The 27027-nt window shown below is 34.0% G+C and overlaps 1 long non-coding RNA gene across 1 annotated transcript in view; it reads left to right on the top strand.

Annotated features, from left to right (window-relative positions):
- Positions 1–273: 273 nt before the first annotated feature.
- LOC130683674 (uncharacterized) overlaps positions 274–27027 on the top strand; it is a 208986-nt gene continuing 182232 nt past the window's right edge. The window contains exon 1 of the long non-coding RNA XR_008997567.1: positions 274–1088. This is a non-coding gene — a long non-coding RNA (uncharacterized LOC130683674). The remainder of the gene's footprint in view (positions 1089–27027) is intronic.

The raw sequence follows: 27027 nt of genomic DNA, 5'->3' as shown, positions 1-27027 counted from the left end.
TGTCTCAGCTTAATTTATTGGGCTTATATTCATTTTACATTGGTTTATGACACTTTTTTACTATATAACTCTTTTGTATATATACATTCCATTTAAGAGAAATCTATTTTCTTCCACAACCTTTTTTACTTGCAAAAATTCATGCTATTTAAATTATTACTACTCTAATATTGTTTTAGTATCTGCTCCTCTTTAATAATTTAAAAATGTCAGCTCAGTTTTCTAAATATTAATTTTAGATATTCTTTATATGTTATTAGGTATATAGTTAATATAAAATTGTATTTCCTTTAGGCTTTTCTGAATATTAATGATCTAAAACATAACTGAAATCAAATTATATCAGCAGTAACAGCAAAAACAATGGATAGAATGAAGGTAAATGTAAAAGTGCCAAACCTTTTGCCTGTCTGCAGTAACATGTAGAAACTCATAAAATTTTTGGTGGTCAGCCAAGTGCTATTTAATAACCTTTAGTTCTCGGACACAAAATTTTTTAGCGAATTCACAGAGTTACTATCATTTTGATTGTTGCCAAGGAATCGTTTTAAGTATATAGGGTCCTCGGTTCATTGAGTTATCCAGTTTACTCCATTAAACAGCAGAAGTATCCATACAGAGCATGAGGACTGGAAACCTGATCCTCCAGGGTCAACGCCAAGCCTCGAGACTGCACCGCCTTCCTCGTTAAAGATGAGCCATCGCATCTGACAGTAAAAGCTGCGGAGAAGGAAGGACTCTGGCTTGTTTTGGAATAAACCAAACTTCAGTACTCTGCCTCAAGGTCCATTTTATTGAAATCAGTTTCAGGTGGATGTTCCTGACATTAGACTGATAATATAAGCTTTTAAAAAGTAGAAATGCTGTGTTTATTCTCTGACTAAACCTAATGTCCAGAGAGTGGATTCACAGTTTTTATGCCAAAAGCAATTGATCTGTATCACCAAACATCTGGCAAGGCCTGAAAAAAACTTAAAGCAATGCCGGACAATGTAGGTGGGCACGCGGATGCTTACCTGTGAATTTAACTGATAAATAGATAAATGCTACCAAAGTGATTGAATTAACAGATGTATCCTCTACTTCCTGTGAGTAAACTTTAACGTTTTCATAAAGATAATAATTAGATCAGGGCAATCAAATTTCAGGATAGGAATTTTCTGCTAAGTAGGTTAATTTATTTATTTGCATGACCACTTTGCTTAATGATTTTTTTCCCCTTTATGATGTTTAGATACCTGCCTTTTCATTTTAACTATGAGGCAAGGTACTTAGCCTAATTATGTAATGGTTTTATGTAATTATCTTCATGACATATATATTATTGCATTTAAATCATACAAGCTGATAGTTTCATAAATGTGTAATAAATACTGAGTGTAAATCAAAAAATGAGAAGAAATTTCTGACCTAAATCACAAAAGTATAGAACTTAGAAAGGACAGATGCTCATGAAACTTATTTAATATAAGAAGGTTGTAATTTTGATTTGGAGGGGATTTTCCTCTTGTCCTATATAAATAAATTTGGCCTTTTAATTTTTTCTTTATTTTTGTTATGATTTCAGAAGTAAAAGAGACACTTATTTGAACATGCTGATTTCATTGCAGAATTGCTGGTGCACCTTTCTTAGTTTCATGGATATATTTGGAAAGATAATATCCTGAAATTTAAGGCAATCAGTATATGATCCATGTGGGATTCTCCCCTCAAATTTTAATTGTTGCTTTTGTTTGTTGTACGATGTGCTCACATGCTCTTTTATTTTATTTTTGGCATTTATGATTACTATCATATTAATAAATAAGATTTAGTACTTACTAATTTTGAGAATTTATGTCTTTTTATTTTTTGTCACTTTACCACATTTTCAAATATATTTTTGGAAGCTTAAAAATCATTCTAAAAAAGAAGATTGAAATGATGAAAATGAGTTTTATTTTTTCAAACATCTTCACTATTTTTAAGGAGAAAAAGGAATGCTACAAACTTAAGGGACAGTTTTATAACATGGATAGAAGCATTAGGAAAACAAAACCATATAGAACATATAAATAATTAAGATACAGTCATTAGAATCTCTGTTGTAGTACTGAATATGTCTACACTTTGATCAAGGTTATTGAACCTAGAAAATGATATTACATTTTTAAGATGTAGATTAATTTGTGAGAAGGATAGACTTATTTAATGCTACCAGAAATAGTAGGATTGTACAAATCTAAAACATTTCCTTAGTCCTCCAATTATAATTTTCATGTAGATTGGCCCATATAAGGAATATACATGGGTTACACAAAGAAATTAGCATTATAAATTACCCCTTGTCCATGATTTTATCAGAAACACACTCTACCCAAGCTCTTACTTGAACAATACTGCTAACCTGTCTTTACTGAACTGGTCTTATACCAATATGTAGAACTATAAAGATATAAATGCCACATTTTGATGGATGCAATTCAACCTGAAAATGTTAGTGCAAATGGAAAGATGATTCTACTAAATAAAGCCTAGGAAAAAAAAAAGTCATATTCTTACTTTTCACTGGCCAAAGGACTTGTAGTAATTCAAACGGTGTAAACAATAATATATTTTAAAAAACAGTTACTTTGTCAAACACTTTACATATTTAATATACACTTAGGGCCAATATTTTACCAATAATTAAGTGAACTATGCTTTGAAAAGTTAGGTTTCTTCAAGTCAAAGAATTAGAAAGGGGTGGATCCAGAATTCAAACCCAATTTAATTATGATGATTACAAAAATACTGAAGTTAACAATTGTATGCTTTTTTAACTATATGAAGTTATGTAACTATAATGATTCACAAAATAATTGACCAAAGAAACACCTATAACATCAATTGAGGTAGAACTATACACTTTTAAGCCTAGTATATAATACATGACAGAATTAGTAGGCAGTTTTGAGGAGTGTTAAGAAGCTATCAGATTATTTTGCTACAACTAATGTTTCTCTTTTGGCTTTCCATACATCTTAACAGGTCATATGTTCCACCTCCCTCCCTGCCCATCTACCCCATGAAAAAATTGAACCTAGTAATTGACCAAACCATTCTTTAAATGAGAAAGGTAATTTTGATAAGATATATCAATAATAATTAAAATGTATTAACTTTTCTCAAAAACACTTTTTTGGAAGGATCATTTCAAATGACTCTTTTTTCTTAAGGTATTTGGGAGAACATTGACATTGTGTTTCAGAGGCCATTGTGACTTTCTTTTTCTGCCCCATTTAACATAATTATGCCTGGAGTAGACATTTGTGCCAATTTAACTGCTTAAAATCATAATACTTTGGCCAAGATTTGTCAATAGAATCTGTCATTAGTAGTCTTATTATTTAGACTTTGTTGATACATGTCTGATGATTCTAGTCCCTAAACTCAGAGATTTTCTCTGTACCAAGCATATAAAAAAATGTGGAATGTGTTCTCTTTCCTCCCCTAATGGAAAATGCAGATGTGATCTCTACTGATAATTAGTTCATTGTGCATTTCTGTTAGATCAACACTCACATCAGCATTATGAATCTCTTACCAACTTCCTGTTCAGTGACTCCTTATTGGCAGCCTGAGATCAGTAAATCCTACAAATCAAAGTCTTTTTCTCTGCATCTAAGTAATAGCTGATTTTTAAATATTTACCAGCATACCTCTGATTTTGAATCTACATCTATATCAAAATCAACAAAGCCGAGAACCAGAATTTGCATCTTAGTAAAAGTACCAAGAAGATACAGTAGAGACTCTTAGGAGATAATTATTCATCCTTTCCCTAGGCAATATTCTGACTTTCTACCAAGTCCTTATTTTTGAAAGGCACCAAGAATATACACATTTTAAATGGTATTTTACATAGGAAGGGGAGAAAAATCTGATATTTATCATCCAAATAACTAAACAAGTGTCATCATTTTATATACCAGTTACGGAGTTTGTGAAATATGATACAGAGGTCTTGAGTGAAGGTTAAAGATCGTCTATTGACTAATATGATATAGGGTAAACCACCTCTCTTTGCTTGGTGAGAGAGCTGCTCAATGAAATTTGATGGCTTTCATGATTTCTTTTAAAAAGTTAATAGTGACTTTTGAAATCCAGAGTGGATTTCTTCAGGTTGAAAAAAGTTAACTCCAGGTACTTAACAAAATGTTTCATGTGATGTTTAGATTTAGTCTGTTGATTTCTGCAACTTCTTATTTCACCTGGTAACGTAGGTCCACAACCACCATTAGATATGTTTTCCATGCCTTTAGAATTAAAGGTTAATGTTTGTGAACATCAATGGTGCACAGTTATTCATCACTTTATAATCAATTTGTGGGAGGGGAGAAGGAGGCATGAATACGTTAAATCACGTGTGGCATAATTTTCCCTTGGGGGGAGTGATGAGGAAGGTGCACAGAATGCAAGCTGAACAAGAGTGCTACCACAAATACAGATACAACTAAACAAATGTTATTACAGGAAAGTAGCAATTAAGATTCCCTTAATTAGCCTGTCATTTTGTATTTATCATCATAATGTTTGTTTTACAATGCTTTATTAAATCTGGCTTTATGACAAGCAGTCTGCTGGCAGTGCATCCTGCTGTGCAGCATATGGCATTATACCTAATGCATATTAATGCTGTGAAGTATAAATGGTCTTCAGGGACAGTGCTGATGGTTGGAAAACTCCCGCACATGACATCACTATTCAAAATGGTTAACCTATATGTTTCTCATCATTTTTTTCTCCCTTGCTGTGACCTACCCTTTTGCCTATGAAACCTCAAATATGTATTCCAAAGTTAAAAATATTTGCCATTTGGTATTATCGTGCCTGCCCTTCTAAGTAGCCTTGCTCTGCTATTTCTTCCCTTTCTTCCCACCAGTTGACCTCTCATGAGGTTTCTGTTCATTTGCATGCTTCCTACCCAGGTGAGTCTGTTATGCCAACTAAACCACTTACAATGGACCAGATGTTTCACTCCTGTAACTGTGCAGTGTTACTATATTCTATTGTTTCCAAACTCAGTAACAGGTCCATTTTAAAAAACATTTCACTATATAGACTCTTCTGATTGAAGCCCCTTTCTCACACAATGCTCACCACATGCAATTTCCAGTAATTTCTAAATAAAATGAATTTTCTCAGTCAAAGAAATGGGAAAGGAGAAAGAAAACCAAGCTAAAAAATTTTCCAGTAAGAATAAAATTTTGCTCAACATCGTTATTTCAAAACATGCTTGAGAACTCAGTTTGTGTCATTCATTATAAACCACATCCAACCCAGAGAAGAGAAAAATAATTCCAAAATATGCCATTGTGCATTTTTCCCCAACAACATGCAAAATTTTATATAGGATACACTAGAAAAAAACAAATCGTATCTCATTTTCCCTTGCAGGATTTTAGAGAGAAGTTATAAAAAATCAATCATGAAATTATATGATAACATTTGGAGGATATTTCTATAAACACCAAAAAATGTGTAAGCTGAAAATAAATGATTGCAGATGAGACTCTGTATGTCACTGTCCAAATAAATCTCCTTATCTAATATTGCATTAAAAAGCGTTCTGCTGTATATCATGTAAAGTACTTAGATGCAAGCCATATCAACAAATCAGTTTAAGAATAGTGAGGATATCATTCTAAACAGCCTGTAACTATTCTGAAGATCTCTGCTCTTATCCTCCAGAGAATCATAAGCATAGCATCATTCACTCATTAATTTATTCAGATACACTGGAGATGGGGAGGGAAAGGAGTAGATTGGAGTAGATTGCAAAATCTGATTTCAGCAACCAGAACAGAGTCATCTTTCATCCCAAAATAATATAGGAATAAATTTCATTTAATGATGAATAATGATGCTTTTACTATTTGTTGGTCATTTACTGTTTATATAGTATGTTATATACACTAATGTAATTTTAATCATCGTGTGAAGTACATTTTTAAAAGCATTTATAAAACAAGATGCTTTTATTTCTGGTGCAGCCATTGTAATATTGTGTAATGTCTAGACCACTGACTTGCACTTCCGGGAAGCTTTCTTATGGAAGGCACACTGGAAGTTTCCCAATATCACTATTTCCATCCAACTAAGAAGGGGGTTAGTTTTTTTCAGATTGGATCTTCATCTGAAAGTTGCTATTTCTATCATAACAACCTTCAGATATTTAGTGTATAAAATTAGTGTAGAGTGCCTTGTATCAATAGGTAGTATATAAGAGAACCTCAAGTTCATGAAACAGGAAGAGGAGTCATTCTTGAACTAATATAGAAGAAAATACAGATACTAGACAGTCTGTGGAGTAGTGCCTTCCTAACAAATTAATTTATATCCTGCAAAGAGTAGCATGGGGAAAATTAGCTGAAAGTGGTGGCCTCTGGTAGATAAACCCAGAAGAACAGCAACAGTTTTAATGAAATTTAGGAAACACAAGGACAAATACAAAGGCACTTTTCTTAGCCATATGTGAGTGATGATTTCTTTTCAAGTAGTCTTCATATAGAGCAATATACACTTGTGCATACAATGTATAGACTAATAGATACAGAACAACCATACCATGTTACATAGTAAGAAGCTTTTTATATAAGCTGTAAAATTATATTGGAATCTACTGTCTCATTTGTTGTTTATTATCTATTCCATGGTCTACATTAAACTAATAGTAAAAATGTATAGCATCTTCATCCCAGAGTGTGAATTTAGTCATTTTAAGTAAACTTACATTTTTGTTGTTCTTCTCTTCGTAAATGCACAGTAATGAGTCCCTCCTGATGGTGTCTCAGATTGACACATGGGCTGAATAAATTGTATCTGACAGTGGTGATCTGATGTCTGAATTGATAAAAGTCAACAAACAGCACCTTTTACTGAATTATATTAAGGAGAAATTTTCTATGTATTTTATTTATTATAGTATCTCAGCATTTGCTCCAGTCAGTCAAAACACTGATCAGGCGAGTACTGGGAGTGCCAGACAAGAGATAATTCCTTCAGAACCCACATGTGGTAAAGAAAGCAACATGAGGCAACACAAAACTAAAGGCTGAAAGTTGAAACAGAGTTTGCATGCTCAGAAGAAGGGTGGCAAAAGGTGCTGGAGCATTAAGGATCGTAAACAGGAACGGCTCAAAAGATGATCTCAGGGCCATCAAAGAGCAGTGTTCCTGGCTCAGTGTGTTCCCCGTGTATATGCAGCCCAGCTTTGTTGGTGGGAACTCCTCAGTCTTTTCAAGAAGAAGCCCTGTGTTTATAGCTTTGTGCATGCGAGAAACAAAACAAAAACCAAAAGCCTTATTTTATTTTTATTTTCTACCTCCCCCTCAAAAAGGAATGGCTACTTCTATTCTGGGTAAATTTGCTAATGCCACATTCTCGAATAAATAACAAAATTACATAATTTTCCTGGTATTTATTTTAGGAAACACTAGTGTCACTTCCCTTTAGTAGCAGAATAGCTAGCAAATAATGGTACATTAGTGCTTACATTTTGAGTGGCGGTATTTTCTTTTTCACTTTTGATTTCATTTGGTGATACTGTGTTATGTTTAATAGTAGCAATTTCAAATAATTTCTAAATAACACTGTATTGGAAAATTGTGTTTTGAACATCTCTACACATGATTATATGAAACTACTAAAATACTTAACAGGTGGAAATGGAAGGGTGTAAAAAAACTGAGGGAGTTAAGATAGCTGCCAATTGTTAAAACCAAGAGTCCTGTTATATTGCAGTCTTCTTACATTTCCTAGCAAACTGAACCACCAAAGGATGAACCTAAGGATCCTGCGAACACCAGTGAGAGTTGCATCCTCAGTATAAATCACTAAATCCTTTGTTTATGCAGCTGTTTAGAACAGAGCACGATGGGACTGAAAGGATGAATTCCAATCAAGCCAAAGTCTTTTGCGCTTTTTTTGTGGGGGTGGGGAGAGAAACCTCACTGTCATTTCCTCTTAAAAGGGAAATTAGCAACAAAAGAAGAGCAAATTCAAATATCTCTGCAAATCAATGTCTTACTTTCTAAAAATATTCCCTACTTCCCAAAGTTTGACTTTTCACCCAGAACTTCTCAAATATAAATCATATGCTGTGAAGACAGTTCTGTTTTGCTATGTTGTACATTACGGTTCACATGAGTTAATTTTACACAATAATGTTTGACAATAAACATTTCTCAGAACACTTTTGTTTTGAATTGAAGGAAACCCAGTGTGAACAAACTGAGGCCAAAAGGGAAGTACATTTGTTCACAGAAACTTAACCACCGCAAGTCACACAAGCAGCTGGCTTTAGGGACAACTAACTGTAAACAAGGAAAGCAATATTTCCAGGCTCTCCATCTCACATCAAGTTGGGTTCCATTTTGTACAGTTGTACTTCTTCCACACTGTGGATGTCATGTCTACCAGTTGCTTCCATAGTCATATCCTTATCTGTTCAGAAGAATTAGTTCTTTCTTTCTTTCTTTCTTTAATTAAGATATAATTGACATATAACATTATATTAGTTTAAGGGATGTTTGTTGTGAAATGATTGCTACAGCAAGTCTAGCTAACATCTGTTAGCATATATAGTTTTAAAAATTTCAGCTCTGTTTCCTAAATTCTAATTTCAAAATTCCTGGAGAAGGTATCTGAATGGCACATCTCTAATTAATGATAGCTGGGGTGGGACTTATAAGGTATTAGCTCTTATTCAAACCTCAAAGTTGAGGCAGTGATGGGGATGGTGGACAGGAAAAGAATAGTTGCCCAAAATAATGTAGAACAAAGTAATGGATTCTACACTATATGCAACTTTCAGTCTATTATAATACTTTTCTCATTCTATGCATTTACTTCTGTTGAGAATTCTCTTGATTTTGAAGGACTGTATGTTTTCTCTGTGGAATTGTTTATAATCATGGCAACAAAATACTAATGTGGTATGTGAGGTAGAAAGTCTATATCATAGACACATGTTCTGAAAAACAGAGTTGAGCATATTTTTTTTAAGTGGGCAAAATAATGTCTTCCCATCTGAAGATAATTTGCTTTTCCAATAAATAAAAGCTTTTACATATTGTGCATTACTATGTGGTGCTAGGCAACGTTTTCATAGCTTTAGACATATTATATTACTTATTTTTACAATACAAAATAACAGATCCATTTGCAAGTGAGAGAATTTAGACTTAAGGAGGTTTTATAACTTTTCCAATGTCACTCATTTAGTATGCAACAGAGTTAGAATGTTGAATTCAATTTCTCTAATTCCTGCTTATCACTCATGTACGGTAAGGTACACACTAGTGAAGTACAATATCTTTTGTGTGCTTTCAAAACCTAAGGAGGAGAATATTATTTAAATTTTACTTTATTAAAGAAATTGAACTACAGAGTATGAACCAGGATTACATCAAATGTGACATAAAGGAAAACAGTTGCTAAATAGGTACATTTTCCTTCCTATATTATATTCCAGATTCTCATTTTACTAGTATCACACTTATTTAAAAAGAAAATTTAGAGCTTTAAGAAAACTTAATAAGGAAATCACAAATCAATATCTTATTTTATATTAAATCTCCACAGGCAAGGTTTTAAAAAATCCTGTAACATGATAAATTAGCTAGATTCAGTAAACTAAGCCATGTCTATTCACACAAATATAAAATTAATTACACTTTATTCTTTCTTCCATTATGAGATCCTATACTAACTATTCTGACTTTCAAACTTCCTTTCTAATGTAACCAATTTGTTTTGCTGTGTTAGTTCCTCTTCTCCTTTAGGACTTTATTCTCTGTTGTCTCTACTTCAAAGGTTATTGAGTGGTGTGAGTCTCAAATCAGTATTTCCCAGCCTGGTCTTCATCATAAAAAAACCAAATACTAACTGATCATTTTTCTTCCTTAAAAAATGAGTGCTCCTTCCTAACAAGTTTCTAATTCTTGTGTGGACATTGACATGGGTTTTGGGTAAGAGATGCTTATTGAAATTGTTTTTTAGTTACATCTTAAAGGATAGGGATTTGGTTGTTTTGCTCTTCTTTTGTTCCAGTAAACACACAATGATATTTCGTAATGGTTCACTATGTGACTTGTGAGCAGGCACTTAAGATATTCAGAAGCCACTGGGTAAGCATTTATCAGAGGCCTAAACAAGCCACACATAATTCAAAATGCTGAGAAATGACAATAAACATAACAGATAAGTGATTTATATTTTAAAGAAGAAATAGATTTTTAAAAATGAATATAATGATAAAGAATAAATTAATAATAAATAATCAGAAAATATTAAAGTAAGATCTATTTGGTTTGGATCCTCAGAGGAAGCCTTAAGAATGTCATTACTGGGCTAAGTTTTAAATGATTCGAAGGAACATTTCAGAATTAGATGGAAACATGTACAAGAAAAAAAAAAGAGAGACACTGAAACAAAGTTCCTTATTGTGAGATAATTGAAAAAATATATACTGGTCTCTGCTCCTCGATCCTGACACAGAGCTTCTGAAACCCTTGTTAATTTCTTAAATGATAGGAACACTAGGAATGCCTTTGTCCTAATAGTTGGTCTTTTGCCCCTGTTCCTGGCACAGGCCTTCTGAAACCCTTACAATTTCCTGGGTGATAGAGGAGTGTCGTTTGTTCTGAGATGGCTCTGGGTGGGCTTCTGGAGGAAGGCTGCTCCTCACTGGGTAGAGGACCAAACCATGATGAGAAGCCTATAATTTTCAGCTCTTTCCCCTATTCTCTTGAGAAGGGTGAAGGCCTGAAAATGGACTTACATTTTCATATCCACATGAGAAATTCTCCATAAAAATCCCATTAGTATGTAGTTCAGAGAGCTTCCAGATCGAATACATCTACGCTTGGAGGGTGACACTCCCCAGCTCCATGGAGACAGAAGCTCCTGGGCTCAGAACCCTCCCAGAGCTGGCCTTACATTTCATTTGACTGTTCATTTTCACCCTTTGTCACATCCTTTAATAAAGTGGGAAATGTGTTTCCTTGAGTTTTGTGAGCCACTCTAGCAAATTAATTGAACATGAGGAGGAGGTCATGGGGACCTTCTATTTTTAGCCAAGTCGGACAGAGGCTGCGGGAACCTGGGACCTACTGCTTGAGGCTGGCATCCAAAGTGGGGAACCATCTTGTGGGACTGAGCCCTTAATCTGTCAGATCTGAAGCCATCTCCAAGCAGATAGTGTTGGTATTGAGTTAAATTGTAGGATACCCAGCTGGTGTCACACAGAATTGAGTGCTGTGGGGGAAAACCTCCGCACAGTTGATAACCAGAAATGTCAGCTGTGAAACGTTCTGTGAGTAATAAAGGAGGCACACAGGAAAGAAAGACACAGGTGAAACACTGAGGCTTTTCTTTACACTTTTATGTAGAGGGATGCACCAAATATCTCCCAAGTTATACCAAACAAGGTGGGATAAGTAAACAGGGCCTGGGTTATGTAAGACTTTGTAAGTCAGGCAACATTAAAGCCAGCGAGAGCATTTCTAATTTCTAATTTTATATTGGCTGCTAAATATACTATATTGTTGTATTGTGGCAGTTGTTTTGATGAAAAGATAGAGAGAAAGAAGAAACTTAGAAAGGTTATTACCATTGTCTGAGATGAGATGAGGTGGCTTGTACTAGAGTGATTATTAGGGGTTACCTAGCCTGTCTTTGTGCATTTTGAAAAGGCTTGCCAAGTACACATAGTATTTGAACAGCACCACCAGAAATGCATCCCTTTCACCACAAAACACAATCCAGGACCAGGACAGCAAGCAGAGCATGGGCTGAATTTTCACACAGACTTACCCTTTGTTAGATACCCTTGTCTACTGCACAATCCACATAACTACACGCTGTGGACATGGTGATAGTAGTTGAATTGCTGTGAAGTGCATGTATTCCAAATATATTTTGAAAGTAGAATGAGGTAGTTGCTATCTGATTAGTTTTAAGTGTGAGGGAAGGATATAAACCAAAGATAATATCTAGACTTCTGACTGGAGAACTCAGCTGATGTTTACTAAAGTTGCAAACAAAGTCAACAGAGGTAGATTAGGGTAAAAAACAAAGTTATGTTTGCAAAATTGTGCAAGGTGTTGATTAGAAATTTAGGTGGAAATGTAGTCATGTGAGAAAACTAATAAGATGTTTTGGAGAGATGGCTCACATAGTGATAGTATCTGAAGTCACAGAATTAGATGAAATTGCAAAATATCATGACTAAAGTCAAGATGGATAAAGAAGGGGGTTCAGGATGAAGTCCTGGAATGTGTCAACATTTGAGACTGAACAGGGAAGTGGGTGTTATCAAAGGAGACTAGGAAGAAAAGTGAGAGGAAAACCAGGGATTCAAAGGAAGAAAGTATTTCAGGGAGATAACTACTGGTTTGACAGTGCATAGGTTATCAGCAAACTTACAAAGAATAGACTCAGTGGAGTGGTAGGGCTGGAAGCTCTATCTGAGTAGTGTGAAGGAAGAATGTAGGTAAGAAAGTGGTAATATAATCTACAAAAGACCTTTTCAGTAAGTTTTGCTAAATGGGATTCAGAGAGATGGACTATAGTTAGGGTTGGGTAGGGAGAAGGTGGGATATGAGGTCAAATTTTTTATTTTATTTTTAGAAAGGCACATGGGAATGATTTGTAATTATTAAGAAATTGTGTGCAGGAAAGGGAGGGAAAATTGTGAGTAGTGAAGTCTGAGAGGACAGAAAGAATCTTGGGAGAGCTGTAGGGAAGTGATGTTGTTCACAGAACAGCCAGGTTTCAGTGAGAGGGAGAGGATGAAAGGAACATTTAGGGCAGAGTTAGAGCATATCAGAGCTTTGCTGTTGACAGAAGGTGCTTTGCAAAGGGCACACATGAAGGGGTTGGGAGTTAAGAGATTAGAGGAGATTAATGGACATACAGCGTGTTATGGGAATGCGAGTTCACTTGATGACGGATGGCAGAGGTGTCTTGGGTCTCTCCAAATGACTAGGGAGAATCAGAAAGTGAGGAATGACAGGATTAACCCTGCTAGTTTCTTGAGAGAAGGTAGGTAAACAGTTCAAGCTGGAAAACACAGGGTTGCCACGTATTTTCATTTCCTGTAGCTCATATATTTTGATGGCTGAAGGGTGTTGAAATTTCCTCAGAGAACTTCCTTAGGTGGCCTAGAGGTGAGTCTCAGTTAATGCCTCTCTTTTTCTGGGAGAATAATAGTGTGGTGGGTTGGGCATTGAGAGGGGAGACAAGAGGTTCCATCTTCCCTGAAGAAGCATGGAGGCGTGGCAGCTGGGAAACAAAGGGAAGACTATGGAAACAGGATTTATTAACCACCTGAATGAATGGTGCCTGAATGAAATGAATTACTATTTAATATCTTTGTCAACAGTATTTTTCTGAAGAAGATAAACAAAATGATTTTTTTAAATAACAATTTCAGTGATAAGTCCTCTACTTTTTGCAGCTTGTGAGTACAAAACTATAGAATTTCCTATGCCCTCAAAATCATTTGATCACCTAACTTAAAAAAAACACTCTGAAATCTGCCCTTTTTCCAAGAAGATAGATATGTAAGAGAGTCCATGAATTCAAAGAACAAGAATATGAAGAAAACTACACCAAGATGTAGCATACTCATACTGCTTAAAATTAGCTGGGGTGTTGGGGTAACATCACATTAGGGGAAAAATGAAAGGAATAGCAGCAAACAATCAACAAAACAAATCAGGACAAGAGGCAGTAGAAAAACATTTTTTAAAGTACTAAAATGAACAAACCCTATAGTAACCATTAATGATCAAAACAAAATCATTGTTTTATTATGCATATTATTAAAATAAATGTTATAGCTAATAAGAAAACAAAGGAAATAAAATGAATCAAAAAAATTTTGATCCTAAAGAAAGTAGAAATAGAGGGGAAAAGTAACAAAGAACAGACGTAGCAAATTAAAAATATAACAAAACAGTAGATTATAAGCCCTTTCTTTCAGTAATCACTGTAAAGTCAATGACGTAAATATCTCAGTGAAAAGACAGAGGTAGAATTTAAAAAACAGCATCCAAGTAATGCTATCTACAAGGAAACCACTTCAAATATAAAGATACTGAGGTTAAAGTAAAAGGATGGAAGGTATAAATACATATATATTTATATTTATATGGACACACACACACTTATATATAAGAACACAAAATATATAATAATATTATTATGCATGTATAGTTAATCCAAAGAAGGTAAGAGTGACTATATTACTATCAGAAAAAATAGATTCTAATCAAAGAATACTACTAGGGATGCTGAACATCATTGCATAAAGATAAATTTATCTGACAATCCAAAATAACTTTAAATAAAACAAAGCTTCAAAATACATGAAACAGAAACTGATGGAACTATAAACAGAAATAGACAAAACACAATTATAGTTCAAGATTGCAATACTTTTTCACAATGCAAAATGCCTTTCAACACTCCTTTCACATAATAAATGCAACTAGCAGACAGAATCAGTAAGCATTTAGAGGCTAGAAAAGCCAACATGATATAATTTTCCTTTATAGAAAACTTCCTCCAACAATAGCAGGAAACATATTCTATTCAAGTGTATAAAAACACTTACCATTATAGGCCATATTGTTAGCAATAAAACATCTCAGTGTTTTTAAAATAATTATAATCATGCAAACTATGTTCTCACATAACAATAGAACTAAATTAGAAATCAGAAACAAAATATCTGGAAATTACCCAAACATTTGAAAACTACAGCAGACTTTTAAATAATCTATGGGTGGTAGAAGAAACAAAAAGGAAATTAATATGTTAACCTGTATGAAAACAAAAGACCCAGCATATCCAAATCTGCCAAATGCAGTTGAAGTAGTGCTTAGAGGAAGGTTATAGCAGTGAATTTTAGATATATTAGAAAAGAAGAAAAGTCTCATATCAATGGCTTCAGCATCTGCTTTACAGAACTAGGATAAGCTCTATTTAAAAACAATGGGAGCAGGGCAAAGACAATAATATATATAAAAACAAAAATCACCGAAATAACATATGGAAAAAAACAATAATGAAATCATTGCAACCTTAACCCATTTCTTTTGTGAAGGTCATTCAAATTGGAAAAAATTATAGCCAAATATATAAATAAAAAAAGAAACACAAGTTAACAATATCTGGAATAACAGAGGTGACATATATAAGTGATAAAGAATAATATGGGAATATTATGAACCAATTTATTACATTAACTTGGACAACTTACAGGAAACACAAATCTCTTGAAATACACAACTATCAAAGATAACTCAAGAAGAAACAGCTAATGTAAAAACCACTATCTCTATTTAAAAATGAATTTGTAGCTAAAAATCTTACTGTAAGAAAATTGCAGGCTTCAATGGTTTCACTGATATTTCCCATGAAACACTGAAAGAGTGTTTTGTACATAAACTCTTATAGACAATATAACATGTATATTCTCATTTCTTCTATTCAGAATTGTTCTGGAGGTTCCAGCCAGCTGAATAAGAAAAGAAAAAGAAATAAAAGATATCAAGATAGGAAGGGAAGTAATAAAACTGTCTTTGTGATCGTTTATGCAGCAAATCTTATAGTATATATGAAAAGTTACTAGAACGAGTAAGTGAGTTTAGCAAAGTGTGTAGGATAGATGGTTAGTATAAAAAAATCAGTTGAAATTTCTGTATACTAACAACAAACAGAAATTGAAATTACAAATACATAACTATTCATACTAACAAGAAAACACAAATACTTAGTAGTAAGTTTCACAAATGATGTGTTAAGACCTGTAATTTGAAAATGGCAAAGCATTGCTGAGAGAAATTAAATAAGACTCAAATGAATGTAAAGGGATATATATATAGTATTCATGTATTAAATAACTATTGTTAGATGCCAATTCCCCTTAGGAATATGAAGGTTCAGTGAAATCCCAGTGAAAATACTAATGGATTTTTTTGGAGATTAACATGCTGATTCTAAAATTCTTATTTTATAAGGCAAAGGAATAGAATAGCCAAATAATATTGAAAAAGAAAAATTTGGAAGGTTTACACCACCAAGCTTCTGGACTTAATACAACGCTACAATAATCAAGACATTGTGGTGTTGGTTTCAGGTAGATTTATAGATCAATGGAATAGAATAGAGAGATCTGAAGTAGATTCACACAAATACAGTCAGTTGATTTCAACACAAGTACAAGGGCAATTCAATGGATAAACAATAATATTTTCAACAAATGGTGCTAGGAAAATTGGATATCGATGTCCAAAAAAATAAAAGAACTTCAATCTATATCTTGCACCAAATATAGAAATTAATTCAAAACTAATAATAAACCTAAGTGTAAGATTTAGAACTACTAATTTTTTAAATGACAATATATAAGAAAATATTTGTGACTTTGGGCTAGGCAAAGGTTTCTTAGGTATGTCGCTGAATGCACAGTACTGACAAAAGATTGATAAATAATTTCATCAAAATTAAGAATTTCTGCTCTTCAAAAGACATGGTTAAGAGAATAAAGAGACAAGAGATAGTATGGCAGAAGATATTTTCAATACATCTGATAGTGAATTTGCATCCAGAATAAAACATAAGCTGTCCAGATGCAATGTTAAAAAAATATAATAAAAATGCACAGAACATTTGGATGAACACTTGCAAAGGAGATATATGGGATACAAATAAACATATAAAAATTTTAAACATCATTAGTTGTTAGGGAACTGAAAAAAGTTATGAATTCTGTTACATACCTACTAAAATGTCAAAAAATTTAAAGCCACATAACAAAGTATTCATATTGTATAATACCATTTATATAAAATATTAAAGAACTGCAAAGTAACTTATAGTCACAGAAAGCTTATCAGTAATAATTTGAGGATAAGTGTGAGCCATGACACATGGATGGGACTCAAGGAAAGTTATGTTTATTTTTATTTTGTTTATTTTGGTATCATTAATCTACAATTACATGAGGAACATTATGTTTACTTGACTCCCCCCTTCACCAAGTCCCCTCCACATACCCCATTAGTCACTGTCCATCAGCATAGTAAGATGCTGTAAAATCACTACTTGTCTTCTCTGTGTTGCACAGCCCTCCCCTTCCCCCCCCATTATACATGCTAATTGTAATGCCCCCTTTCTGCTTCCCCACCCTTCTCCCTCCCTTCCCACCCATCCTCCTTAGTCCCTTTCCCTTTGGTAACTGTTAGTCCATTCTTGGGTTCTGTGAGTCTGCTGCTGTTTTGTTCCTTCAGTTTTTCCTTTGTTCTTATACTCCACAGATGAGTGAGATCATTTGGTTCTTGTCTTTCTCCACATGGCTTATTTCACTGAGCACAATACCCTCTGACTCCATCCACGTTGTTGCAAATGGTAGGATTTGTTTCCTTCTTATGGCTGAAAAATATTCCATTGTGTATATGTACCATATCTTCTTTATCCATTCATCTACTGATGGACACTTAGGTTGCTTCTATATCTTGGCTATTGTAAATAGTGCTGCGATAAACATAGGGGTGCATATGTCTTTTTGAACTGTGATCCTGTTTTCTTAGGGTAAATTCCTAGAAGTGGAATTCCTGGGTCAAATGGTATTTCTATTTTGAGCTTTTTGAGGAATCTCCATACTGCTTTCCACAATGGTTGAACTAATTTACATTCCCACCAGCAGTGTAGGAGGGTTCCCCTTTCTCCACAACCTCACCAACATTTGTTGTTTGTTTTTTGGATAGTGGCGATCCTTTCTGGTGTGAGGTGATATCTCATTGTGGTTTTAATTTGCATTTCTCTGATGATTAGCGATGTGGAGCATCTTTTCATGTGTCTGTTGGCCATCTGAATTTCTTCTTTGGACAACTGTTCAGCTCCTCTGCCCATTTTTTAATTGGATTATTCACTTTTTGTTTGTTGAGGTGCGTGAGCTCTTTATATATTTTGGATGTCAACCCTTTATCAGATCTGTCATTTATGAATATATTCTCCCATACTGTAGGGTTCCATTTTGTTCTATTGATGGTGTCCTTTGCTGTACAGAAGCTTTCCAGCTTGATATAGTCCCACCTGTTCATTTTTGCTTTTATTTTCCTTGCCCAGGGAGATATGTTCATGAAGAAGTTGCTCACGTTTATGTCCAAGAAATTTTTGCCTATGTTTTTTTCTAAGAGTTTTATGGTTTCATGGCTTACATTTAGGTCTTTGATCCATTTTGAATTTACTTTTGTATATGGGGTTAGACAATGATCCAGTTTCATTCTCTTACATGTAGCTGTCCAGTTTTGCCAACACCAGCTGTTGAAGACGCTGTCATTTCCCCATTGTATGTCCATGGCTCCTTTATCATATATTAATTGACCATGTATATTTGGGTTAATGTCTGGAGTATCTATTCTGTTCCATTGGTCTATGACTCTGTTCTTGTGCCAGTACCAAACTGTTTTGATTACTGTGGCTTTGTAGTAGAGCTTGAATTTGGAAGCAAGATCCCGCCAACTTTATTCTTCCTTCTCAGGATTGCTTTGACTATTCGGGGTCTTTGGTGTTTCCATATGAATTTTACAACTATTTGTTCCAGTTCGTTGAAGAATGCTGTTGGTAATTTGATAGGAATTGCATTGAATCTGTATATTGCTTTGGACAGGATGGCCATTTTGACTATATTAATTCTTTCTAGCCAAGAGCATGGGATCAGTTTCCATTTGTTAGTGTCCTCAAGGAGAGTTTTTAAAGGATCAGGAGAAAATTTTTGGTGATGATAAGTATGTCATATCTTCACTGTATTCATGGTTTACTGTTGTATGATGCATCAAAACTCATGAAAGTATACACTTTAAATATTTATAGTTTATTATATGTTAATTATCCCTCTTTAAAGATAAAAAATGGATAGAAACTTAGTGTTTTATGTTCATGTATAGTGAAAATAATATATGGATTTCTTTATGCAAGCTAGAGGGAAATATTCCAAAACATTAATTTAGCTGGTAATAAAACAATATTTTTAAAAAGATTTTTCTGTCTATGAGTGCATTATGTAAATGTAAAATGGGAATCTATACAATTTATAATCAAGACAAGCATGCTATGAAAAAGGAACTCTCAGGCTCTTCAATATCTGTACTGAAATATTCACGCTCTTTCCCTCTTTGGGTGGAGCCATGTTTTTTTGGGGGGTTTTGCATTTCTTCTTTGAATCTTCCACCATCACTCTTGACTCAAAGTACAACTGTCTAGTTTTCTATTCCTTCACAGAATAGAAGCTGAAAAATCTGTTAGAGGCCCACACAGTCTCTGACTGAGAACTGACATGAGAAGGTCCAACCCTGAAGAATCAGAAGGTTGGCAGAAATAAGCATCAAGAATCTGCAGGACTCCTTCCTTAGAAAGGCTACCAGGCAGATGAGGAATTGCTCTAGAGCAGTGCTTAGTTTGAGGAAATTAATGTGTAAGCTTTGACTTTTAAATATATTTTAAAGGATGTTCATTCTAAACTCACTTTTGTCCTTTTTTAAGAGAAAAATATACACTGTCCAAATTAAGGAAATGATAACTAAGGTACATTTTTATTTCACATTTTACTTATTTTAAGAAAATTTGTTCAGTTTAGTAAAGAGGAAAAGTTCTGTTCTTTTTTTTTTAATGATCATTATCATCAAAGTGTTTAATAATCTTGTGCAGGGGATTCTGAAAGACAAATATATTTCCAGAGAACTTGTGGAGAATGAAAGAAAAAATATAGAGATAACTATACTAAAGGAATATTTGAGGCCGAGTTGAAATTGATGAAAAAAATTAACAGAAGAGCAGATAGAATATGTACATGAATTACACAAGTTCCTACCGACAGAGACAATTGTTATTTATCAATGTATTCACATAGAATCATGGTGCCTGGTACATGGTGAGTTCACTAAAGATGATGCTAAATAAGTGAATTCTAAAAATATTGTCTTGACTTTAGACTCAACTTTTCTCAGTGATATAGTGTTTCTACCTGAGTTAATCATAGCCCTAAGGGAATTAAACCATCCAAATAAATTTAAAAAGTAAAAAAGAATCCCTTCCTGTAGAATTTACAGAACAAAGAGTAAATGATTGGCATAACAGGTGCAACCTGAAGGTCAGAAAGACTCCATCAGCAAAAGCCTCAGCAGGAGCTCAAAAAACATGCTGTGTATGATTCTGTTGGCTTTGTTAATCCAAAGTTCAACATTCTCTTCTCAAAAGGATATAGAAACTGTAACTTATTCTGAGTGAGAACACACAAAATTGCATGATTGATTAGAAACTCTTTGCACTTGTCCTTTCCAAGTAAGTAACTCCAAGAAATGAAAACTTCACTCCCTCTTTCATCTCATCACTCTAAAGACCTTCCCTTCCAACAACGAAGTTCCCTGGAAAAGTCTATTTAGGGTAGATGATGGGATCATGATGTAAAATCACAAGCAAAATTTCAAGAAGATGTATTAAACTACCAGAAAAAAATAACAAGCCAAAAAAGAAACATTTTCATAAAATCAACAAAATGATTGCTTTCTCAAACACTTCTGTATATAAATTGTCTATTATTTAAAACAGAAAAATGGAAACCATCAACTTTTTCACATGTAATGCCATAGCATTTATTTTCTAGAAGTGATCTTTCTACTGAAACGATCCCTTGCAGAAACAACTTGCAACTGTGTTACTGAATGTAGAGAAGCTCAGAGGCATTATTAAGAAATATGGGATGGAAATCTTGTGTTACTGTCAGGATGAGAAGTTTGTTTTTCAAAAACTTTTTGTCTTTTCCAGGAGTTTTTCTCTTCTAAATATATAGTAAATGCATATGTCTGAAAAAATTGACTCAGTTTTTATAAGGTTTTAATGTTTATATAAAAATCCAAGTGAACTATGAATAGCAGGCAGTCTTGTCTGGATCAACATCAAGGTCTAGTTAGCCTGGTTGGGGCTTTGTACATCTGTGCCAATAGCTCCCTGACTCTACAGCCCAGCTTTACCAGAAGCTTCTAAATCTATTTTTGTTGCCCATATTCCAATTCATTTTAATATTAAAATAATTGCATTCTGCTTTAGGCAATAGCTCAAATCTGACTGACCCTGCTCTGGGTGACAAGTATAAACTATTTACAAATTATCAAAAACAGTGGAGAACAAATTATCAGAACATAAGGTGACAGCAAGGGGAGTAGATAATTTGAAGGGGAATGCAGTAAGTGACTTTATTCTTTGTGTGTATGTGTGCATGTGTAAGTATTTATTTTACAACTTTGCTAAGGAGAAGCCTTATCTGTGCCATGGAGGCCCCCTAAAGCTCTGAAAGGAAACCAATCTTTCTGACTTGAAAACTCAATGCTTTAGTTAGTGGCAATCACAACCATTGGAAAATGAGGGAGAAATCCTAGAAATAAAAGAACAGAGCCAGAGAGTCCCAGTTCTCCTTCAAACTCTGCCAACATTTCTGGCCTGTCCCCTGAATTACACAGTCACAGAACAGACTCTGAATAGTTAAGCCAAAGCTAGGACTGAACTGAGATTTTGATGATGTGCCCAAGAGACGGACTGTACTTTGATTCCAACTAAGTTAAATGTCTCATAAAGCAAACAATCCACTTGGGGAGAATATAACAGAATGTACTACAATGTCCCTAATATAATCCAAAATTATCTGGTGTATGAAGAAATTGGAAAATGTGACCCATTTTCAAAGAAAAAGATAATAAACATAAATGTATCTTGATATGAACCAAGTATGAAAATTAACCAATAAATGATACAAAAGAAAATATTCTGGTAATAAATGAAAACATGGAAAATCTCAGAAGAGAAATAAAAGCCATAAAAATGAGGTATATAGAAGTTCTAGAACTGCAAAATATAGTATCTGAAAAATAACTCACTGGGTCCATATAACAGAAGCATAGAAATAGCAAAGAAAAGAGGAAACTTAAATATAAGGTAATAGAATTTAATCAATCTAAAAAATAGAGGGAAACAAAACAGAAGATTAAAAAGATTGACAGATCCTTGAGATCTATGAGAGTTATAAAAGGCCTGACCATAAGAAGAGGAAAGAGATGCTTGGTAATAAAATTAAAAATTTTTAAGAAATAATGGCTGAAAAGTTCTTAAATATGGTAAAGTACATACATTTACAAATGTAAGTTTAATGAAACATAAGTAGGAGAATAACTATCATCTTAAGAACTTAACAATCAAACTCATGAAGATGAAATGTAAGGAGAGTATTTTTAAAACAACCAGTAAAAAGACACATTATATGTAGCTATGCAAAAATTCAAAAGATCACTGACTTCTCAAAAATATAGGGGCCAGGAGATAATGCAGAATTACTTTTAAAGTATTAAAAAAATAAAACAATCAACCTGTGTATTACATCCAGAGTAAATATCATCCCAGCATGAGATTAAATAAGTACATTTTTAGATTAAGAGAAAATAAGAAAATTCACTAGAATTCAATATTTAATTCCAGCAGAGTTGTACTACAAGAGATGCTAATGGAATTTCTTTAGACTACAAGAGATGATACAGTATGGACCCTTGTATATTAAGGAATGAATAAAAAATACTGGAAATGGTAATTTCTTTTAAATGCATATTATTGATGAAAGTAGGCATTGTAGCATTGTCTTCTTGCATTCAGAAAAATTTTTTTACAATACTTATAAAAACCCTATTATAAAAAGAAAGGGGGTTTCCTAAATGGGTGTATATGATTGTAAATGGTACAATATTATATGGAAGCAGGCCCTTGAAACACTATGAATATTATAATCTTAAAATTAACACTAAACAGTAATGTAGAAAGGTTTAGCTAAAAAAAATCAATTGATAAATTAAATTGCAATTCTAAAAACTATTGAAATAATTCAAAGGAAGGTCGGAAAGGAGAAAGTGGAAAACAAAAGGAACAGCAAGGGAAACAGAAAACAAGTAGTGAACTGGTAATCTTAAATCCAAACATCATAATTATGTTAAAAATTAAAAGGCAGAGGTTGTAAGAACATATATAAAAAGCAACACATTCAGTGTAAAAGTCTTTCAATACTGTTGCATCCCATATATTTTATAATAATGTGTGAAAAATGTTTTTTCTTATTCCCTATCTAATATATGATGCTTCAGACTCCTTGATAACCTATAATTTAAAATTTCTTCTCTTTTGTGGCATATATATGCTTCCTAGAGATAAGCAACCTAGTTTGAGAAGTACAAAATGGTTTGCTTTAATTTTAGTGGTCTAAGAAACAAGACTTAAATGATCAACTTCCAACATGAAAATGTCAATTAATTTTTAGGCTTCAGTTGTAGCTTCCCAGAACAGGAAAACTGAGTATCAGAGTGTTTTATAGACAAATATATTGAAAAGAACTTTGCATTGCATTTTTGTTTTGACTCATAGAGTAATATAATTAGCAACCAGGTTGATCCAACATAATGCAAACACAGTTGCAGTTGATTGTTCTTCAAGAGATGATCGATACACATTTCTTCTTCAACGATACCATACACTTGAGAAAACCATATCCTTTTGTACCTACTATAAATCCCTTACAGCTAGCGGAAGCAGAAAACCAGAATTACATCACCTCAGCCCCAGTCCTCTGTTTCATGGTGTATGAAGTGTTATGAGTCTGTATGGACTTCGCCATTCCCTGTCCCAGTTCAGCTAATGTTTTGAACAGTAAAACTGCCTTCTTTCAGGACTGCACTCATATCCTTTTATTGTACACATTAATGGCTTATTTGTAGGCAAGAATGTTGACATCTTCAGATAAGCTACTATAGTCCTTCACAGATACATGCATGCTAAAAGAGGAAAAATTGTGCATCCACACATTTCCCATTGGCATGCCTTTCTTCCTTCCTTCCGCCTTGCTTCTTCACACCGTCTTGGAACAGAAGCAACCCTCAGCAGTCAGATCCCTAGCTTATAAACATATTGCCTTTATCTGGGTAAATGAAGGAAGAGCCAGATTAAAGCTTGTTCTTATCAACAGTTATAAAAGAAAACAATCATGAGATAATAATTATAGTTGTGATAAAAATGAAAATAATGTAAGAATACATCTTATATTATAAATTATATATTATTGTATTTTAGACAATATAGGAATAAATAAATAACATAAGGATAAGAAAGAACTAATACTGTTTAACACTCTAAGCCTGACTATTTATATCTCATGTTCTTTTGGTCTTGTCTTTAGCTTCTTTGTAAACATTAGAAACTATTGACTGTCTAATTCCGATCTTTATGGAGAACTGAAGTAAAGAAGTGGTTCCAAATGGCAACTTGGCCATGCCCTGATTTATAGGTCCTTTATGCTATTGACAACATATTAAAGGAAAGTAATCCTAACTCAATAAGGCACAATCCAATAATTAGTAATTTATATCCCTCACTGTGCCTCTTTGTTTTTAGCATAGTAAATTCTATTAATATACCAGTTTTAAGGACTTGCCCAAAGCTAAATACTCTATAAGTGCCAAGAATGCAAATCTGTGTGAGATGAAGTTTTGACTCTAAGGAATTTAGTATCTACTGGGCAACAGTAAGATATGATGAGGGCAATAAAGTATTAATGAGGCAAAAGCATAGTACAGAGGAAGAAGCTGAGCAAATAATGAGAACCAGTTATCTAGTAAGCCCTGTGGTAGATGCTGCATAATCACATTCTCTAAGCTTCACGGATTTGCTAACATATAGGAGAAATAACAGCACTAGAAGGCACTTAATTTTGTTATCTATGGCTGTGCAAAACCTAAGGAGTTCTACAATGTTAAGCAAATACGGTGTGCTGTCTCAAATATTATTACATATTACTAGGTGGTAAGATTTGTCACCTGGTTTAGGATTTAGAAATCTAGGTTTTAGTCCTGCTTCTGTGACACACACTAATTGTGAGATTTGAGTATTAGTTTTCTCAAGACTAAGGTATAATAGAGAATTTCATCAATTAATTTTGAAGATATTTTCAAATTCCAATATGCAGTTAAATGTTTAATAAACAATGTATCTTGTTTTAAATTCCAAGATACATTTATTTTGGTGTATGTTTCATGGGCACTTGAAAGGATGTGTATTCTGCTGCCCCTGGGAGGAATGTTCTGTAAATATCAATTATATCTTATTGATGGTGTTACTGACTTTTCCTATATCCTCCGATGTTCTGTCCGGTTTTTCTGTTTGTTGAATAGTCACATTTACCAGTGTCATCATTTTATCAATTTGAATAAAGTTTAGAAAACTTACTTCCCTTACATCCTTTCATCCTCCTTGTATAATATATTTTCTTGAACTATTCCTTCTACTGAAATTTAGAGCCAAGTTATACAACAGTGTTACATTTTCACTTCCACCATCAAGCATCAGTTAAGCAACTCAAGAGGGAAAGGAAAATCCATCATTATATTTTTCTTACTTTGTATTTTCTTCCTTATGATATTTTAAGTTTCCTTGTGGCCCCCTTTGACCCTTGTAGGGGGGCTCTTCCTTACTGATGGATGAGGTTGGAAGTTTCCACTATCCAGCAAGCCTTCATTGATATCTCACTCATTGAAAAGGGGTAGGAAAATATGTCCTTTACTGATGCCGCAGGAGGCTGTGCTGAAAGTCCTGGCTGTCTACTAGGCCTCCTCTAAAGGAACCCCAGTGAGAATGGGAGAGCTGCCTTAATACTTCTGGGTTGGGGATAGAAGAACATGCACCCTCCTCCCATGGTCTTTACTGATATTGGTGGGAGATGGGAGCGAGTCTTGTTACCATCTAATGGGTTGGTACTTAGTTTCCTACTCAGGTACATGGTTCCCTACTCAGCCTTTTCTGGCACCACTCCATGAGGTGGTTTGAGGTGACCCACTGCAGTCTGGAAAGGGTTAATATTTAAGTTGCCCACTTAGCCTTTACTAATATAAGTGGGAATGGAGCCATGTTTTAATGGGGCTGTCCTTCCCTGGTCCTTCGTCTAAAGAGAAGAGACTTCCGTTATTCTTTTAATTGTCTACTTCCTTTGACATTTCTAGGTTGTTAGCTTCTCCAGCTCCAATTCTGCAATATATGAGGCACAAAGACCCAGGAAACCTACCACTGTGCCCCAAGATCTTAAGTTCCCTAGCTGGTCTGCAATCTTCTCTTCAACTTTAAATATCTTCTTATGTTTGTATTGTATAAAATGTCCAGCCTTCTAGTTCTGTGTAGCAGTCCAAATAGGAAAGAGTGCATCTATTCCATATTGCTGGAATCAAAGTCCCTCATGATACTTATTTTAAGGCAGATTGAGATTTCTGCCACTCTCAATATTTGCTAACTCAAAAATACCAAACTTTAAAATTAGGAAAAAAGTCTTTATTTTATATACACAAACATGCTGTTCACTCTCATTTCATATGTAAGCCCATAGACATATCATCAGTAAGTTAATATCAGAGCTAGAAAGAGATGCCAAATGTCTTCCTTTCTCTCTTGGCTTGTGTCTTACAGCAAAAGCTTATAAAATATTAATTCCTTAAAAAGCATCTATAAAAATATAAGCTCTGTGGAGTCTAATTTGTTTAAGAGCCTATTCACCCATGAATGTCCAGCACCAAAAACAGTTCCTGGAACATGCTAAGAGTTCAACAAATATTTGTTAAATGAATGAAGAAAGTGTGCTGAATATTGTACCAAGAATTTTATACATGTTAGCTCATTTAGAACTTGAAGTTGTGTCAGGTATCTCCATTTTAAAGATTCAGGAAACAAAGGTTTGAAGAAGTTCAATGACTTGACCCAGGTCACACTGATGTTAAGTGGTCGGGCAGGGTTCAAACCTTTGTCTACTGCAAATTCTACATTCCTTTGCCTAATCTCAAACTGCTTCCCAGAGAAAGGTAAGAAAAAGATAAGTTTCCTTGATGTTGCACAGTATTCTCCCTTAAAATTTCCCTGTTCCTCATA

The sequence above is a fragment of the Manis pentadactyla genome, chromosome 1 (genome assembly GCF_030020395.1).
Source record: "Manis pentadactyla isolate mManPen7 chromosome 1, mManPen7.hap1, whole genome shotgun sequence".
Classification (NCBI taxonomy): domain Eukaryota; kingdom Metazoa; phylum Chordata; class Mammalia; order Pholidota; family Manidae; genus Manis; species Manis pentadactyla.
This window is presented reverse-complemented; position numbering and strand designations above follow the sequence as displayed.